This window comes from Acanthaster planci, unplaced genomic scaffold (genome assembly GCF_054643075.1).
Source record: "Acanthaster planci isolate LZ-2023a unplaced genomic scaffold, COTS_SCS Contig3, whole genome shotgun sequence".
NCBI lineage: Eukaryota > Metazoa > Echinodermata > Asteroidea > Valvatida > Acanthasteridae > Acanthaster > Acanthaster planci.
Window position 1 is genome coordinate 230930 of NW_028257627.1, and position 16985 is coordinate 247914.

Consider the following 16985-nt stretch of genomic DNA (forward strand, 5'->3'; position numbering starts at 1 on the left):
CACCTTGCCATGTGCCCAGTTGGATCCTAAAATCCAAGCAACCATTTCAGCACCGCAATGTTTGTTCGTATAATAAATTTCTTAGCAGAATTAGTACGGAAATACTTTAAAAAGTACACCACCGGCCACAGCTCCTTCAATGTTAAGAAATATGGTAGTTTGCTTTCGCTCTTTGTGAGGGGTCAACTTGAGTAGGCGATCACCCGTTCGACGCCATTCTGCATGAGGGACAAGACTGCCCTAATCCCGTGGTATGTAGCATCCGTGTCTAGGATAAAGGTTCCTCTTTGGAGGGGTACACCAGAACTGGAGAAGTAGTGAGCAGCAGCGTCTATATAGCAGCTACTATAATCTCGATCTGGGGAGGAACCATCACTGCTTCGACAACAGTCACACGGCAAACCTGCTGCGGTCCGCAGTCTCTCGAAGAGGTAGCTCTACCCCCGTCCCTGTGTAGAGTTTTCTCCGTACAGTCAATAACGCTTTTTTGCTCTCAGGAAGTCTATTCCCCGGCCAACAACGCATCGTTGTTGATATCTGCCCGATGAACCTGTGTTGTACCCACCTTCCACTTCAAAGTCGGCCACAACTTCCCCACTTACCGCTTTTGCCTTACCATGGGCGAGATGAACCGTGAGCTTGATGAAGTCTATCTTTTTCCGGTCCTTTTCCGAACTAGAGACACAGTAGCTCCCTCCCGTATCTAGCAGAGTAACCCCTTCAACACTGTTTAACAAAGCATCGATGTGCGAACCCTCCCTAACAGTAGCAACACTACCCGGAAAATTAGCATCAGTATCCTCTCAGTCGAGTGTCTAACTCCAGATGATTTTCACAATCCTTGTAGAAGTTGTAAACGAAGCATGGATCCACTTGCCGCACTTCCTGTTGGTTCATCCGAAATACGTTCTCCTTCATTGGCCATGGAGACTGGGAAGCCTGCACCTCGATCAGGACGATTCTTAGCTCTTATTGAGTTATGGGCGGGACAGTCATACAACAGGTTCGCGCTGTAATTCCTCGTACCTTTGCGGTGGTCTCGCGCTGTCTCGTGCACAGCTACGTTTGAGCTGTAAGTTCCTAGGTTGACATGTGATAGACATGGTACTGTGGACTAGCAACTGTCGGCTCTACAGCAGGGGTGTTCCTAGACAAGACTTGTTGTCCATTGGACGTGCTGTAGAGACAGTTCCTTGGGTTTTCTGCGTGTCCTGTTTTACATTCTTTGGTCCGTAGTTCAACTGGAAACAAGCTCGACATGTAGTCGGTCATCGGCATCTGGGTTGGAAATTCGTCTCTTAGAGGTTCGTCAATTTACCGAAGTCCATATAGCGGTTATCAGTACCTGTAGATAATTTCTGCGGTGCTCTCCAACGCTCGATCAGATCATAGTAAGTTCCCGTCGAAGTCCGGGGGGTCTGCAGAGGCAGATTGTGCTGGACTGGTCTCCGCGGATACTGGTGCGGAATATGTGAAACTCCGAGTCTCGAGTCCAACGTGACGTTCGTTCCTGCTTTGCCGGTCTGTTTCCAGTAAGATTACACATGGTTGGGGGCAACAACTGCAACCGACGTCTGGCCACTAGTTCCTTCAGGTAGGGAGTTTGCGCAGCTACACGTACACAAGCTCCACGCCAGTGTTTCGATTTCTTTAGTGACTTTTTCACATTCCTTCTCCAGGTAGTTGTACAGGTCGGTCATTGCGGACGGGTTCTGGTGTATAAAACAGGGGCCGCTCTGTCTATTTTCAATGGGAAAGCTCATGTCGGTTATCTCTGTAGGTTTTGCAGTTTCAGATGTGCGAAATACGTTTTTTTTCCCAAGCTCCCGCCGGCTCATCTTTGCTCATCGACTCAGCAGATAGGTTCAGACGCACCTTAGCTATTTCGGCACCGTCAGCCTGTTTAGGTCTGGCCGTCAAATAAATAGCTGGATGTTTCTGGTTGGCTTCCTCAGAAATGCTAATAATTACTTCTCTTTAACTGCGCCTGGCTCCAAGGATTCCCATTCGGCTATCTCTGTCGGCTTTCCAAAGCTCCCCCGGCCCGTCGGCTCATTTCTAAACCGTCCTGGATATTTCTGACCTCCTGTCTCTAGTCGGCTCCTCCTGCTGTGTCGTCCGGTGCCAAGGGTCCCTACCATAGAGTTTTACATTCGCTTGCCATACAGTGTTACAAACTATTAGGTTTTGAATTCTTCTCTGTGTAGGTATGGCCACGCCTCAAAGAAGATCCAGCTCTGCCCCTAGGTACACTGGCCGAAAGGGAAGGTTCCAGCTGGAACTTCTTGGGATTATTATTATTAATGATTATTATTAATTTCTGGTAATGACACCAAGCATTTCCTCAAAAGTGCCCTAGGCACTGTAGCTCGCAAGCCTGAAGAACCTGCACAACTTCGCCTCAGGAGCTTTGCGTCCTTTGGATTTTCTGTTTATCCTACATCAACAGTAGTCAAAAATTCGTCGGTCCTGGAAAAGTAATTGTTTTTTGATTTACAGTTTTTCCTGCCATTTTTGTACATTTGATTCAAAGATCAAGTTCGGCACACTTTCATAGCAAGATGCTGTTTACTTTTATACAGCATAATGTACGTTGTTTACTTTCATGTCGATTTTTTTGTAAACAAACATTTGACATGTACATTTCTGTTTTCACAAAGTGACAAAAAATTACCTCGTTAGGACAAAATAGCGACAATACACTATTCTGCAAGAATTAGAACGCGAGTTTATGTCGTGAGCGAACGATGTTGAACATACTACGTGTGTGCGTGTTGAATTGTAACAACATTTAACAATTTTCACGCTCGTATGTTTTCACGAAGTGAAAACAAGTGTTTACAGTGTAATAGGCGGGAAAGGTAGACTTCAAGGTTTTGGTGCTCGCACGAAGTAAAAAAAGTTTAATTTATGAATTGCTGTTTAATCAACAGAACATTTCTGAAACTAAGTGTGGAATAGCATTTAAAACCCCTACATTTCATAACCGTGCACAACATCCCTCAATCCATAACAAAAAAATTTGCCGAAAATGTGTCGTGACATGGGAATTATTTTTAAAAGCGCTTATCGTCGTCCGTTTTGCAAGATGCGGGTCTTTTTGTCACTTTGTGAGATTAACAAAGTGCTACCACGGTAATAGACTGCGACTTTTTTATTGGTCGAGAATGTATAATGTGATATGCCCCAAACCCGCATGTACAGAATAACAAGAACATGAGAAATGTTCGCCATGGTAAATAAGTAATGTACCCCCGGAGGGACAATTTGATCTTTCCCACGGTTGAAAGTGTCGTTTCCACCGCTTTGTATTGGCGTGATCTTGGGTACGGGCTTGTAAAGTCGTGTTGGTACTACATTGTACTTTGGTTTGAGGTGTACTGTGTGGGACAGTGAAGCAGTATTTGTGGTATGACCGCCGTTTTTGTTTATAGCGTTTGTTTTTGTCTTTTTATATGAACCAATTTCGCTGTAATTTCACCTTAATAATGTCAAGAGATGACAGCAGGTTGGTGTTTTAAGAAGTTTTTCTCTAGTTCTGAAAGCAACTCAGAAATTTGAATTTTGCAGGACAGCATCTTCATGGAGAAGATTACGGGACATTCTGCGCTTTTTGTACACGGATACTGTTTCTTACTTACATACCTCATTTGGTTGTTTTTTAATCTATCATAGTTTTATCCGGGAGTGACTTTAGAAGGACCATAGGGTCTTATTCCTACTCTTGTTGTCGTCGGAAATTAACATTAGTTATAATAATTAAGCGTGCAAACTGTGGCAGTTCCCAGTTTTGCATCACCAAAAGCATGACGGGGCAGTCCCCTGCATGCTTTGCGCTGAAATTACTGCATCGAGCTGTATACTCCCCACAGAGCTGATATGAGACGGTATTCGGAACGTTTTATAGGCCCAGTGAGCAGGGGTAAAAACAATGGAAAGGGCTTTGTTATTATCATTGTTAGCCACAACAGAATGAGATAGCTTTCTATAGTTGGTAAGGTAAAAAATAGTACCCGTTTCCATTTATTCAATTCCGTTGAACGTATTGAACTAAACTTTTTAGTGACGAAGACAATTTTAGTGAAATGAAATGCACTGTGACGGAGTAACAGCAGAACAGCGAGCAGAAGCATGCAACCCCTCATCGGCTGGAAAGAGCCGCGTTGGTCGGGAGTGTTCAAATGGTTGGGATGTGACCGTTACGCGTGTATTTCCTTGTCGTTTGTGAACCATCAAGGTTCACTGCTGATCAAAGGAGCCTCAGTTGCTAGGAAAATAGCGCCCTCTTTTGGTCCCGCTCGAGGCCCATAGCAAAACAAATGTTTCCTGTTGTGACGTGGTCCATGGGTTTTGTACACTGGCCAGAGCGGGCAAATGACGCCTTTGGGTAAACACCATGGACCTGTGCACAGCATGCAACTGTGTGGTGGTACTGGCACAGGAAAGTCTAGAGGGCTAGGAGATGACAAACTTAACAGTGTGGAGATCGCATGATGTAGTGATAATGATGTGATTGGATATACACGTAGTTCAAGATGATGAATGTTCACAGAATTAATCTACACAGCCTTTTATAGTACACATGCTCTGATTACATTCAGCTCCACACTTTGTAATCAAATGTATGAAGGTGGTCATAACAAAGCCACGACTAAATTAAACCCTGTCTAATCAATACTCCTTATTGAGCCTAAGTACCCTTGTCACAACCAGTGGGCAGTCCGGCTATGCACAAAGTGGATAGGTAGCATGGATTTATAAGACGGTGTACAGCATCAAGAGAACAGATGAAAACATTTCCCTCAAAACAAGACTTTGGCACCAACTTGCAAAGTGTGTAATAACACTACTTCATGAATGCCACCACATACTCTGCTTGCACTATTTTCTGAACATATCGTAATAAAAATTATATTGCAGCGTTGTAGTCGAGCGCACCACCAGTCCTTTCATGAGTCCCTTAACAGGTCTGATTACAAGTCCCGAACAAGACCAGTCATAAGTAACAGGTTGAACATAAAGGAATGCTTTTATCATAGCCATTAAAATACATTGTGTCTTAAGGCTGAATAACTGGTGATGGAATCGACTACAGCACTGTTAATTGGAATAACTGCTAAAACTGGTTGAGGATGCTGGCCATTAAACCCAGAGAAAAATTACGCACAACAAACTGTAACTGAGAACCTTGAAAACAAAATGCTGATTCAGTATAAATCAACACTTTCTAAGAGAAATCTCAATCAATATTCAGGCTGGGCAAAGCTTTTTGATATTTGATCCATCTTAAATGTGGTCAAAACAATGTATTTTAGCCCATTCAAAACCTCAAATTTAAAACCTTTTTTGAAATCCACAGGCAGCCTACACTCTATCGAAGAATTAAGGGAACACGTTATTCAAGTCAGAACATTTGCTTATTTATTCTAAATGCTTTTGCTGTTTTCTTGCACTTCAGCTGGTATATGCTAGAGGATGGATCCATTCACCCCTATTGTAAACATTGCACACATAATCATGAAACGTTGAATTTTTAACCATTTGGCGTTCCATACTAAAACTAACTGCTACACTGTACTGTACATGTACATGCATTGTAACTACGTTGTGACAGAGGATGGTTGTACTGAAGGAAGTGAACTCCGAATTTTTGCTGAGCCATGGGTTCCCTGATGGTTTTCCGTAGGCCTACTCTAGTTCGACGATGATGGTTCTACGATCACCCTCTGCATATGTATAATCCGAATCTATGCATTTTGTACATTACCTTTCAGCATGATGACTACTGTGCGGGGCAGATTGACTCCCTTGTCCTTACCTGCCGTTGTGGGGCGCTGACCTAAGGTTTCATGCGATCATACGGTAACTGGCGCTAATACTGACGCATGCGCATTATGTCGATTTAGTACGGTCAGTGACAATATAGAAAAAAAAGACACCTCGCTTTAAAAAATAAGGAACAATACAAGTTTCTCAGTACACATCAAGTGAATCATTTCCTCGTCTTTCATTTTCCTTTCCGTTCTTCGTTAAATAATCGTCGTCTTTTGAAGACATTTCTATCCAAATATGATATCACCCCTAAATACAGTTGTGAATCTATGAAAGCATATAAGGCTACTTGCAATATTTTTTGGAGTAACTATATCGCCACGGCGAAATACTATCTCGCCACAGCGAGATACTCTCTCGCCACGTGGGTTACGACCTCGCAGCAACGACTTACTATCTATTTCAGTAGTTTCATAAGTCTTCTCAGCGCGTCATCGTTTTCAAATGTATCTTTAAGGTGGGAATGCAGTGAGATTTGGTTTTAGATTGCTAATTGGAACAAAGGGGATGTTACATTTCAACAAAGCTTGTTTTCAACTCGAAAAGAAACAAAAGAATCTTATTTTATGGTGTGAATTTCCACATTCGGATGAGAGGTACACTTTAAAAAAAATCTCTCCTACATTTTCCAAGTGCCAAACAAATTTAAAGCAAGTATGTTGAAAGTTACATTTGAACTTTCATCAGTCGAAATGTACTGATTTATAGTACTTAAAGGTGGTGTACACCATTCCCTTTGTCGTAATTTCACAAGATTGGCTGATTACGGTGTGTAATATTCACTACAACTTACATTCCACTCACTTGTTTCATGTTTGAGTCAAATGCTTTGTGAAAAATCGAGACAAACAGTGCGGCAATTCAAAGCTTAAATCGAAGGTTTTGTAGTTTATCTTGTGTAAAATCTATGGTTTATAGGGCGTTCGTAGTACAAGCGAACAACGTCCGCGGGGTCGGGGCGGGAAACAGGCATGATAGGTTGTCATTCCCTTAAAAAGGAGCAGCTTTCGACGACTAGGGGTAATCAGTGAATTTACCAAGGAGTAACGCGCCTTCTCGATAATGTAGCATTGCGGATTCGTGGAAAAACCTCATCCAGGAACACAGCAGTCGATTCGTGTCTGTGACATCGAAAGGACTGGGCCTACTTATTATGCACGTGCGCGCGCGATCGTGCTGGCGACACTTTCATGTCAGTTCACAAGTCGATGAAGCCTAAAACTCCAATTATAGTTGAGTCATTAATAATTCTAAGTAAAAAATAATTATGTCTTAAAACAAGGGAGGATTAACGTGTGGAAATCTCACTTTTTGTTGACGAAAATCTTCATGCTCAAGAAAAGCCGCCATGTTGGATCATACCATTATTATCTAGGGGTGATTTTGATTCCGCAAAGTTTTTCGGTTTAAAAAACCTTTCCTTAAATAAAATTCAACTTCACACTGATCCAATTTATTTTGTACTTTACGCCTAACACTCAGATTTCTATAATTTCCGTTCACAGTGCTTTTGCTGAAAGAATGTCGGTATATATTTTAGCTGCTTTAAGTTTATCCGTTCATCAAAATGGAGACTCCCATAACAATTAATGTCTGCAAACACTACATAAAGAAAATTGACGCCTGTTAAAGGATGTGGTGTGCGAAAAAAGAGAACGATTTTTTTCTCGAAAACTACAGCATTCTGGGTGGAAATATTTTACAAACTGATTGAGACTGTTGTGTACTTTCTTTCAAAAAAGATATATCAGGATTATTTGTTAGTCGGATTCTCGGAATTTTACCAATGGTGTGGGCCTACACCACCTTCATAATGGAGATCAAAAACAGCACTTTTACAAATGCAACGCATGAAATACCTTACAGCTTGGGACACTCAAAGCATTTTAGGTTACTTAATGCCCCCCGTCTCCAAATATAGTATAAGTGCACACGTGTCATGCGCACCAGGCTGGAAGTGTCGACCCGTGTTCAAATGTTAAAATAAACTCCATCCATCCAATAGGCCTATTAGTTAGCGACGAAAAATACGTTATTCATTTGCCCTTCCCAGCGCCCTGCGCTCTATGGATGGTTTATGACGAGTGAACGCATGGATTGTGCGGTCAAACAGCACTTCAATCCAGTCTGTTTCACAGTCAATGGAATGAATAATTTTTTAGTGACAAACGGAAACGTTCCATTCCATTCGGCTTCAATGTAGTTTTCACCACTCCACTCATGAACGACATTCTTTGCATACTATGTACGACTGCCCACCTCTAAAACTTCTCGACGGTTGGCAGAACTATGGCAAGCTTTGAGTGTTTTAAAGTCCCACACAAATGACACAACTTCCTACTATTGTTACGATCCGAAAAACTCCACACTTATAATAATTCTAAAGCTTGAGTTTTATCCGATGCAGCAAGGGAATCAAACAAGATCACACTGATATATGGAACAAATAAACAAGACAGTACGATTTAACGAGAATGTTACACTTAGCATGTAAAAAATAAGGACAAAAAATGCTGATTGGAACTAGTTTACAATGATAAGGATAAATAGTCAAGAAGAGATCTTATATAAACAAGATGTTCCTTTAATACGGGCGAGAGCTTGGCAGACACAGTGCTGGACTCCATAGATGGAGAAAACAGTTCAGTCCTTGATGGTACAAAAATGAGCTGCAATGGGGACGAAGACCACGTCGAATAAGAATGACCGGGCTCAAGACGAAACTATGGAATTCCATATCTGCCGTCACCCGTCGCCCGTCGTCCGTCGCATTTTGCTTTTTGTTGTGTCCCAATTCTGCCATTTACCAGTTCCAAACATGCCATTTTCCGTCGTGCGTCGTCCGTCGTGCGTCGTCCGTCGTGCGTCGCCCGTCGTGCGTCGTCCGTTGCCCGTCGTGCATCGCCCGTCGTGCGTCGTCCATCGCCCGTCGTGTGTCGCCCGTCGTGCGTCGCCCATCAAATGTGTTGCATAGGACCTGCAAAAGCCGTTGTTTAACAAATGACAATGTGATGATTCCATTCACTTCTAAAGATCTTTTCCGAGTAAGGCAAGTACAAATCCCACCTGCAGAGCATATACTAGTCACATAATTAATTCCAATAATGCTAGACTATCCCTGCCCCTTGACAAGAAAACATCGCCTCTGAGAATTCAACCAAGTGTTTTTGGGCTAAAAACATTTTCAGCAAATATGTTCCGGCCAACTTATCCACAGTGGTATTCTAATTTGCATGCTGTAAAAATGTGCCGACTTGTTTTCATCAAATTCCAGGAAGAAATCTGCCAACCGATATTTTGTCCTCTCAATTTCACCTTGAAATCCAGAAATACTGGACGTGCTGTGGATAACAAACTGTTTATTAAATGTATTGTTAAGGGGCAATTACCACTTGGTTTAAGTTTCAGAAAATATGACGTGTTGGTTTTTGTGGGTGTGTATGCCATGGTGGATAGACCAATGAGAACAGGTTGTCCAGCACATCAGCATTATTTATGGGGCTAACAAGTAACGCTACTGTTTAAAAGACTTCTGTGAGCCAACCTGCAAATAAAGTCACGTCTTTTTTTGAGTATACAGCAGATTTCATCATAGGTATACCCACCCTCAAAATAATGTTGAATCAGTTCGTCTCTTATGAAAACTAATAAGGAATCAAACATTGTAAATAATTTATTGTGTACATTCAGTTCTGTGGGATATCGTTTTGCTCTTCAAATTCATATTACCACAACCCCCTCAAAAATACAGATAAAAACAGCACGTTGAAAAATAGGTTAATGGAACCATAAACGTGCAATATCAAGGATTTTAGTAAAACGTTTCTTTCACGATTCCCCCTTTTAGACCCCCTCATGCAACAGGCCTGCTAAAGGTCTTTTATTTTTTGTATGTCCTTGGACGCTTCTCGATTTCCTCCTCTCCAAGCTCTGGCCTATTAAAAACATTACCCAGGATGCGCCTCAACTTCAGATTTCACTTGACAGCACGTAGCGTAGTCCTGCAGTGAGGGGAGTTCCCCGCCCCAGGCCATACCAACATTCCACGGCAGACTGCAAAAATTAGGCTCGGTTGGTTGGATCACCCTGTCACCTCAGAACCGCGGTCCTTAGGCCTACGCCTTGTGCACTTTGGTCTGCCGGCCGTTTCGTCAACGTATTTCTGTCTTCAACAGGTTGTTCAAAGAACACTGGTCTTGGACACTCACCCAGCTGATCACCGATGTACAAAACAGTATCACAATATCATATGGACAACAATCATAATGTGACCATAGAGCGATCGATACACAAAAATAGCAGCGTGAGTAAACGCTTTAAATATTGATTTCAACTTAACCTACAGAAAACTTATGAAAAAGTCTCCTTCAAAGAAAAGGCTGTTTTGGCTGAATAATTATTAATCATAAACAAGATGACCTTGAACTCGATCTCACCTTTTCGCTGACCTTTCAATTGGCGGCACATTGCGTATAGCGAGTAATGTTATTCTGCGAGTCGGGTAGTTCCCCAGATAACCACTCCTAGCTCGGCAGACCGCAATTTCCCCGTAACTTCAGACCTGGTACCCGCCTCATTGCACAGTTCATGTAACCTCTCCTGCATAGCCATTGACAAAATCACTGGATTTGGAAATTCGCCAAGTTGATTGCCCCGGCCCTGTAAAGCACACGACCACTGTAGCGATCGACTGCAAAATCACGAACGATCAACGCGCAACGTTCAACAAAGGGACAACGGGAAAACCCGAGGCTTGTTAATGGTGTGCTGGTTTGATGATAAAAGGTTTGCTAGACGCAAAAAACCCACCAAGCGGGAAGTTCCCTTGCAGCGAATTCCATACACACACAAAAAGCTCGCGATACATGTAAAAAACCCCAACCTATCGGGGATTTCATTGTGAGATTCGTCACTGAAAACGACTTCCAAGAGCCAAGATGTTATTCCTTAAATGTTTGGATTTGCACCCTTCCCTCTAAAAGTAACTCATTTTATTCTGTGTACGAAATATCTCAAAAAGCAACTTCGGATTCTTATGGAGGTTTGAAGTGCCAACGCTTTGCAATTTATTAGATAGGAAATATTAAAATTGCCAAAATTTCATGAGGATGATGAGGATGATGATGAGGGTGATGATGAGAAAGGATGAGAGTGATGATGAGGAAGGATGAGGATGATGAGGATGAGGAGGGTGATGATGAGGAGGGTGATGATGAGGATGAGGAGGGTGATGATGAGGAGGGTGATGATGAGGAAGGATGAGGATGATGAGGGTGAGGAAGGTGATGATGAGGAGGGTGATGATGAGGAGGGTGATGATGAGGATGACAAGGAAGGATGAGGAGGAGGATGATGATTAGGAAGGATGAGGAAGGATGAGGATGATGATGATGAGGATGAGGGTGATAATGATAAGGATGAGGAGGAAGGATGAGGAGGATGATGAGGAAGGATGAGGATGATGATGACGAGGATGATGAGGATGATGATGAGGAGGAGGATGAGGAGGATGAGGAGGAGGATGATGAGGAGGAGGATGAGGAGGATGAGGAGGAGGAGGATGAGGATGATGACAAGGAAGGATGATGAGGATGATGATGAGGAGGAGGATGAGGAAGGATGAGGATGATGATGATCATCATTATTATTATTATAATAATTCCACACTTATATAGCGCCTTAATCCAGGCTCTAAGGCGCTTTACAATATAAAACAATACAAATAACACCTATATTAATATGTTAAGAACACATTTACAATTAAAATAATACATCAAAAATACAAAGATACATGCAAAACTGTGGTGCCAAAAACAACACTTCCCGGTGCCACCAGAAGACCAAACCCAAAATGTGTCCCCCCCAACACCGCCAGCGTCGCTCCCCGCACCCACAGGTGCTGAAAGCAACATTCAGCGGCGCCGGGAGCAACACTTAACAATAATGGCAAGGGTGTTAGCATGGTCGTCGGATAACACCACGTTTCTGCAGACGTTTCTGCAGTCTATACAGACTAGATAAATGACAATTCCAATTCCAAGCCTTGCCAAATCAACTTGTAATAAAGAAAACAATAATTTAAAAACATACATAATATCGCATTACGGTCCTCAATGTTGGACCGCGTTGAAATCACTCTTTGAAATGAAATCCCTTTTCTGACACGAAAAATAAGTGGCATGGCTTTGGGTGCATCTCTTTCTTCCTCTGCGCTCTTCACCAGTGCACGTAAAGCAAATCAATCTCACCCGGGTTGCACCTGGTAGAAAACTCCGAACTTGATCTCAGATTTGTTGACATTTCACTTGGCGGCACGTAGCGTAAAATAGCCAACAATGCTATCCTGCGTGTCGGGGAGTTCCCCAGGTCATGGTATTCCACAGCAGACCGCACATATAAAATTAAGATTTGGCGGGGTTGGTGGGATCCAGGACAACCTTCTCACCTCGGAACTCCGTCCTCTTGCCCTGTATAGCATGCACTTCGATCCGCCGTTTCGTCAGCGCATTTCTTTCTCCAAGAGGATGTTTATCACCGGTTTAAAAAAATCCTGATATTGATCGACGACTCGCATAATGTGACCACAGCGATCGACAAACGAACAAACAAACGAAAAATGGAAGAAGTAATTTTTTCGATCAAGCATTTTTCATAAACAAGTCGGCTCTGAACTCGACCTCATAATTATTTCAGTTAGCCACCCATGGCGTAATATCAGCGAATAATGCTATTCTGCGAGTCGGGTAGTTCCCTTAGATCGTACTAACCATTCCACGTCAGACCGCAGCTTCCCATAAACTTCAGATCTGTCTCGGTGTACTTTGATCATCCTATTATATCCAGTACTGGGCGCGCTCCATGCAGTCTCCAAATAACTCCCCATAGGCTTTGAAAAAAAATCCACTGGACTAGTATAGAGGCTTGCCGAGTTGATCAACTGTGCAAAACCCAGATCACAATAGACCACAAAAACACGTGCGATCCCCAGCCAGCCAACACAACAAACAATAAGTGTACGGTTTGTTGACATAAGGCTCGCTAGACACAAAAATTTCCACAGCGCAGGAAGTTGGCCTGGCAGTGAATTCCATACACACAAAGAAGAGCAATTAATGTAAAAGAAAAATTGTCAAAAAGACCAAAAATACATAAATAAACAAACAAAAAAACAAACAAACACCCCAACACCCCAACAAACAAACTAACAAAAAACCCGAACACCAAGCCGTCGGGTGAATGGACATTTGGAAATTCGCCAAGTTGATTGCCCCGGCCCTGTAAAGCACAGGACCACTGTAGCGATCGACTGCAAAATCACGAACGATCAACGCGCAACGTTCAACAAAGGGACAACGGGAAAACCCGAGGCTTGTTAATGGTGTGCTGGTTTGATGATAAAAGGTTTGCTAGACGCAAAAAACCCACTAAGCGGGAAGTTCCCTTGTAGCGAATTCCATACACACACAAAAAGCTCGCGATACATGTAAAAAACCCCAACCTATCGGGGATTTCATTGTGAGATTCGTTACTGAAAACGACTTCCAAGAGCCAAGATGTTATTCCTTAAATGTTTGGATTTGCACCCTTCCCTCTAAAAGTAACTCATTTTATTCTGTGTACGAAATATCTCAAAAAGCAACTTCGGATTCTTATGGAGGTTTGAAGTGCCAACGCTTTGCGATTTATTAGATAGGAAATATTAAAATTGCCAAAATTTCATGAGGATGATGATGAGGGTGATGATGAGAAAGGATGAGAGTGATGATGAGGAAGGATGAGGATGATGAGGGTGAGGATGATGATGATGAGGAGGATGATGATGAGGAAGGATGAGGATGAGGAGGAGGATGATGAGGATGAGGATGATGATGAGGATGACAAGGAAGGATGAGGAGGAGGATGATGATTAGGAAGGATGAGGAAGGATGAGGATGATGAGGATGAGGGTGATAATGATAAGGATGAGGAGGAAGGATGAGGAGGATGATGAGGAAGGATGAGGATGATGATGACGAGGATGATGATGAGGATGACAAGGAAGGATGATGAGGATGATGATGAGGAGGAGGATGAGGAGGGTGAGGATGAGGAGGATGATGATGAGGATGAGGAGGGTGAGGATGAGGAGGATGAGGAGGATGATGATGAGGATGATGAAGAGAATGAGGATGAGGAAGGATGAGGTTGATGATGATGATCATTATTATTATTATAATAATACCACACTTATATAGCGCCCTAATCCAGGCTCTAAGGCGCTTTACAATATAAAACAATAAAAATAACACCTATATTAATATATTAAGAACACAATTACAATTAAAATAATACATCAAAAATACAAAGATACATGCAAAACTGTGGTGCCAAAAACAACACTTCCCGGTGCCACCAGAAGACCAAACCCAAAATGTGTCCCCCCAACACCGCCAGCGTCGCTCCCCGCACCCACAGGTGCTGAAAGCAACATTCAGCGGCGCCGGGAGCAACACCTAACAATAATGGCAAGGGTGTTAGCATGGTCGTCGGATAACACCACGTTTCTGCAGACGTTTCTGCAGTCTATACGGACTAGATAAATGACAATTCCAATTCCAAGCCTTGCCAAATCAACTTGTAATAAAGAAAACAATAATTTAAAAACATACATAATATCGCATTACGGTCCTCAATGTTGGACTGCGTTGAAATCACTCTTTGAAATGAAATCCCTTTTCTGACACGAAAAATAAGTGGCATGGCTTAGGTGCATCTCTTTCTTCCTCTGCACTCTTCACCAGTGCACGTAAAGCAAATCAATCTCACCCGGGTTGCACCTGGTAGAAAACTCCGAACTTGATCTCAGATTTGTTGACATTTCACTTGGCGGCACGTAGCGTAAAATAGCCAACAATGCTATCCTGCGTGTCGGGGAGTTCCCCAGGTCATGGTATTCCACAGCAGACCGCACATATAAAATTAAGATTTGGCGGGGTTGGTGGGATCCAGGACAACCTTCTCACCTCGGAACTCCCGTCCTCTTGCCCTGTATAGCATGCCTTTCGATCCGCCGTTTCGTCAGCGCATTTCTTTCTCCAAGAGGATGTTTATCACTGGTTCAAAAAAAATCAAGATAGGCCTATTGATCGACGACTCGCATAAGGTGACCACAGCGATCGACAAACGAACAAACAAACGAAAAACGGAAGAAGTAATTTTTTTCGATCAAGAATTTGTCATAAACAAGTCGGCCCTGATAATCGGCAACCTCATAATTATTTCAGTTAGCCACACATGGCGTTATATCAGCGAATAATGCTACCCTGCGAGTCGGGTAGTTCCCTTAGATCGCACTAACCATTCCACGTCAGACCGCAGCTTCCCATCACTTCAGATCTGTCTCGGTGTACTTTGATCATCCTATTTTATCCAGTGCTGGGCGCGCTCCATGCAGTCTCCAAATAACTCCCCACAGGCTTTGAAAAAAAATCCACTGGACAAGTATAGAGGCTTGCCGAGTTGATCAACTGTGCAAAACCCAGATCACAATAGACCACAAAATCACGTGCGATCCCCAGCCAGCCAACACAACAAACAATAAGTGTACGGTTTGTTGACATAAGGCTCGCTAGACACAAAAATTTCCACAGCGCAGGAAGTTGGCCTGGCAGTGAATTCCATACACACAAAGAAGAGCAATAAATGTAAAAGAAAAATTGTCAAAAAGACCAAAAATACATAAATAAACAAACAAAAAAACAAACACCCCAACAAACAAACAAACACCCCAACACCCCCAACAAACAAACTAACAAAAAACCCGAACACCAAGCCGTCGGGTGAATGGACACCATTTTTTTAAATAGTTCTTCCAAGGTTTCAACTAGAAGATTCAATTCACAAGAACAAGTTCCAAGGGCCGGAATGTTCCTTCTTAAATGTTACGATGTTCATTCTTCGTTCTAAAAGTAACCCATTTTCCCGTTCGGGACGTGTCTCAAAAAACTGCTTTGGCCTACAGAGGTTTGAAGCGCCGACGCTTTCAATTTTGTTAGGGGAAATATTAAACTTGCCAAAATTTCTCCTACTTGTGTACACGTTTGCCAAACTAACTCCTCAAAAGTTGTGACCGCATCATAAGATTGTAGAGATATATAAAAAGCAAGCTGCAAGAATAGCCAACAGCAACCTCCTCGTCGTTCCAAAAACCCGACCCTGTTGACCGCACGTTCTTTCCAAACTGTTGACTAAGACGAACCTGGGAATTAAAATGTAGGTCAAACGGTAATATGCCTTGCCTGACGTATGCTTTTAACCAGTGAGTTCAATAACAGAATACGACAAAACATTCCGCCTATTTCAACAACGTCACGTGACACTGTTATGCAGGTTCCAATTCAACGACTATTAGCGCACGAAAGCGCGCGCCGTCTCTCTGGTATGCAGGTACATGTTTTAAATGCCGCCTGCAATGTATGTCGCTGACATGCAGCAGCGATAGTACTGTAGCAGAAAACCCCATAAATAAATCATGACCCCGTAGAAAGCCTGGGGTTTAACCACAGTTGAGCACTGACTTCTTCTATGCTGATGACTTGCTGAAAGTATAAAGGTTTTGTAAATTGGATTACAAAACAGTTCTGCTCTTCAATATGCAAATTCATATAGGCCTAAGCATACCCCCAAACTCCAAACCCAAATAAATGCAGATAAAAAAATGCACAACAAAAGTTTAAAAAGAGGTTAATTGATACACAGTGGCGCAATTTCAAGATTTTAGCAAAATATTTCTATCACCATGGTCCCCGGTCCCCTCATCCAACAGGCCTGCTGATAGTCTGTCTTAGGCGCTTCTCGATTTTTTCCTCTGAGCTCTTGACAGCACACGTAAAGCAACAGGTCCATTAAATCTTCCCCAGGATGCACCTCGTTGAAAACTCTGGTGCGACGTGTTCAAAACCTGAAATTGATCTCAGATTTCATTGTGGCAGCAAGTAGCGTAAAAGCTGACAGTGACAACGCTATCCTGTGTGTCGGGGAGTTACGTACTCTCAACAACATATCACGGCAGATCGCACATTCAATAACACAAAACTTAGGTGTGGTTGGTAGAACAAGCCTGCCACCTCTGAACCGTGCTCCTCATGCCCTGTGTACCCTACCATTTCGTTGAG

At 42.7% G+C, this 16985-nt stretch overlaps 1 protein-coding gene and 1 long non-coding RNA gene across 2 annotated transcripts in view; both read right to left on the reverse strand.

Annotated features, from left to right (window-relative positions):
• The window catches only part of LOC110981046 (TNF receptor-associated factor 2-like), a 40256-nt gene extending 34388 nt beyond the window's left edge, over nucleotides 1-5868 (reverse strand). Inside the window, exon 1 of the mRNA XM_022238214.2 lies at nucleotides 5768-5868. The gene's annotated coding sequence lies outside the window, so the exon portion shown is untranslated. The remainder of the gene's footprint in view (nucleotides 1-5767) is intronic.
• A 2955-nt stretch (nucleotides 5869-8823) lies between these two features.
• On the reverse strand, nucleotides 8824-13661 carry LOC110981047 (uncharacterized). Its single transcript, XR_015423732.1, has 3 exons — nucleotides 12081-13661; nucleotides 10269-10522; nucleotides 8824-10044 (listed from the first exon to the last, which is right to left on the reverse strand). It is a non-coding gene; the product is annotated as an uncharacterized LOC110981047 (long non-coding RNA).
• Between the last annotated feature and the right edge of the window lie 3324 nt (nucleotides 13662-16985).